The sequence below is a fragment of the Danio rerio genome, chromosome 1, assembly GCF_049306965.1.
Source record: "Danio rerio strain Tuebingen ecotype United States chromosome 1, GRCz12tu, whole genome shotgun sequence".
NCBI classification, from domain to species: Eukaryota; Metazoa; Chordata; class Actinopteri; order Cypriniformes; family Danionidae; genus Danio; species Danio rerio.
In genome coordinates this window covers 17807291-17811253 of record NC_133176.1, presented here as the reverse complement: position 1 = coordinate 17811253, position 3963 = coordinate 17807291, and positions in this window count along the sequence as shown.

Below are 3963 nucleotides of genomic sequence, written 5' to 3'. Positions count from 1 at the left end.
AAAAAAAAAAATCACACAATACAAAAAAAAATCAGTAATAGAGGTCCATTCAATCCATGCTCTTGTTGAGATTACAGAATCCCCATATTGGCCATGCATACAGGTAACTGACAAAATCGTGACACAAGTGAAAACACTCTATTATGAAACAAAGTATCAGCAAAAAAGCAGATAAGAGACTTTGACTGCTGAGTGGAATTTCAATGGCCGCCATAGATCTCCAACTGTGGACACTCTATTGAGGTGATATCAGTGTGAATGAAATTGAGCAATGAGCTTAAACCCTCTAACAGCCTTCAGCAAATACCTTAGAGTTGCAATGGCTCTCTCTTGGGGCGAAGGTCTCCCGAGCCGGCAAGAAAAATGGAGAGTGTGCCGCTCCAGCAGCATCATTAATCACTTTTACTTCTGTGTTTACCTTTCCTGGTTTGTTTCAATTACTCTTAGTGGGCTCCAACTTCATGAGCCATGCTACTGCTTTCCCAGAGTTAAGAAAACTATTCCCTGCTTGAGTCATTTGGCAGAGGAGGAAGTAACAGTTGGTGACTAATAACCATTGATTGAATTAAAAAAAGAAAGCCCTTGCACACTTTAAGCTTGAACGCCACTTGCCCGGGAAAGTTAAAGCCAGTGAATGTTACCACTTCAGGTGAACTAGAAAAACCAAACCTGAGAAGACAAATCACAGTGTGCCGACACATGAGGAAGACCCACTGTTTCACACTGGGAGGTTTGCTAGAAGAAGGCATACTAGAATGATGTTTGATAATGTTTCTAAGTGAGTTAACAAGAAATAAAGACTCTATAAAAGTATTATATAATATATTAAAAAATACTATATTATTATAAAAAATATACTAGAGGCCAGATTTACCAACAGCAACCCTCCTTTTTTGGTTAGACTGCTGCCAGGGTTTTGTAGTTCAGAAAAAGGCATGGATACAAATATTCTTGCAGTTGACTTTGTTGCATATGCAGTTGTAGGAGTTTCTTTTTCACATGCACAATTTATGAGAATCATTCAAAGTGAAATTTGTCTAAAGCCAGACCAGCACTTAGCAATTTCAACCCTTCAGTGCTGTTCAGGATGTTTTTATCCACTCTGGGATAATATTTTGAGGGGTCTTAATTTGGCCACGACTTTCTCTGTTTTCACAATCTAGGCACAAAGTCTAAAGCTTATACATTTTGCATCATGGCACAAGGTCTTACAGGGTTGTGTTCATTTACTTAATGAGTTATGTGTGTGTTTTGAGCATAACGTGCATTAAACACGTTTCGTGGCACATTTGCTATTTACTGTACATGGTGGACTTTGTATATGGAAAAACCGAATGCTTTATTAGCGAGAAAACAAACCATCTGCAGGGCGAGGATAAAGAATGAGCCTCCTCCATTCAGCCTCTTTACTTTTACTCTTTACTTTACTCCTTTACTTTCGTGGACAAGAAAACAGTGTTGTATGCACTCCACTGAAGACATCCATTAGCCTACATATTTAATTTTGTTTGTTTAAGAGAAAAGATTTGTTTCAAAACTGTTTCTAAATTCAGTTCTAATTTCCAGCAAACAAATAAATGAACAATAATAACAAGTTATTTCCAAACACAAGTCCTATTCTTATTCCCCATATGGTGATATATATGTCTCCAAAAACTGACAGGTGGACAATTCTAAACTTGTTTTTATTAAAACAAATATAAATATGCATATAATAAATAATACTGCTAATAATAAAAACATACGCATGCAAATTGTCATGTATAAACTGAAAAAGCCCCCAAATGAAGAAGATAGTAGTAGTGTTTATATTTGTAGAAAATAATAATTTTTGTAAAACTAAAAAAAAAATGTTAATATTAAATAAAGATATTTCTGTATTGCTGTACATCCTGTGTTTATTAAGCAATGTGTACATGTTTTGGACCTCCAGGCACATAACTAACGTGCTCTATGCTGGACTTTAGAACAGCTTTTAGTTGGTAAATGGCGCAGTATATTTCAGTTACTCAAAATAGCAATGCTCCAACATTGCACCCTAACACACATCCTTTTTAGACTGGAACACCCCTGAGTTCACAAAGTGGCGCAAATGGATTTGCTATTTAAACAATGTGGTGCAAAACGTGAAAATAAGGGTTGCGCTGGTCTGAAAATAGCAACAAATCGCACCAAACACGTATTGTGCCTTATTGTGCTGGGTGTATGATAGGGACCTCTGTGTTTCAGAAAATGGAATTATTGTTGGTGACAAATTGTATTTTGACTCATATTTTGGGAGAATGCTTTGACGATTCTTATAAAAAATATATAAAAAAAATACACTGTGGGCAAATTTACTACCCTTTCGTTATGTTTATGGCTGTTTTTGACTTCCATAATGACAATATATAATCATGCATTCTTTATTGTTTTGAAAGTGTGAGAGAGAGACCGTCGCACACTTACATTGATCTGTTTGAGAGAAAAATAAGCAGCTCTCAGAACACAGTAAACATTGTGTTTTCAAACACACACACACACGCACGCACGCACGCATGCACGCACACACGCACGCACACACACACGCACACACACACACACACACAGTATTTGTCCAGGCTACAAAATGGGTTCTAAAGGGGTAAAGGTGCCAAATTACTATGATCTTCTAGGTAAAGCTGTTTGACACAATTTAAATGATAAAAGCGCTACACAAATAAAGGTGAATTGAATTTCACCTCTACCAAACAGAAAAACACCAACAATCAATAATGCATGATTATTTGATGGCAATGCTTTGCAATCAAACAAATTTGTTATAATGGAAGTCAATTGGGCAAAACTAGCTACTAACATAAAGAAAGAGTAGTCAATTAGAACTGTACACAAGGGTTAATAATCCTATAAGATTGTATCTCGTCAGACTCCACAAACATGATCTCTATGTCGCACTGTAATATGTCAGTTGTCTTAACGTCTGTATGACATTCAAGAAATGCCAAAAAATGACACACAGGAACAGGTTCACAGTTTGATGTCATCCATCAGTAACATGTTCTGTAAACGGCATGCTGAAATAATAAATAACAGCAAACATAAACAATCTGTAGCATTACCTTTACTCATAACATGCCTTCATAATAATAAAAAAACATAATAATAAAAAAACAAGACACACACACGCACAAACTGTTTTGACATTTTTCTGCAGTGTTTTGAAGTTGTCACACTGATTGCATCATCTCTTCGTTTTGGCTCTCCTATTAGTTTTTGGCTTGATGGTCATCGTGAGAGAAGTCACACTGCAGGAGAGTGTCTCAAATCTTCTGACACTGCTAAAACTTCATGCGAGGTAAAATCTGATTCCAATGGCCATTAATAAGCTGTCAGTGAACATGTCAAGAAAACGATCAAAGACCACAGATTGTAATGTTCTTTCATGTATTTAAGTTCCCATGTTTCTGGTCTGACCTACATTTGTGTTCATGCATGTTTGTACATTTCATCGTATTGAACTACATTAGTACATCAGTATTGATTGTGCCTTATTAAAAACGTTTAACTATTTATCATGATTAGATTTCGTTTTGGGACACAACTTAAAACATTTTATTACATTTTTTGAAAAAATATTTTTGTTTACACATCTGTGGAAACAAGTAAATGTGTTACATTATTTAGAATTTTTGGTTGTCAAACTCACACATGCCTATAGTCTGAACACATAATAAGCGTTTGCATGACGTCACCATTTTCATAAAATCCAATTTTTGTCTTTTACACTGAGATGATTTTTTAAATTTTTTATTTCTTGCTCCCAAAACATCATTGTAATAATGAATGGCAAACAAATAGTAAAGTTTTCAGCTTATATTCAGAAAATAGTGTTGTAGAAACGCTCCTTTATAGTTATAATTATAATAACTCTACATTTGATACGGGAGTCTACAATCATTGCAGGTAAAACATTTGTTCAAATTG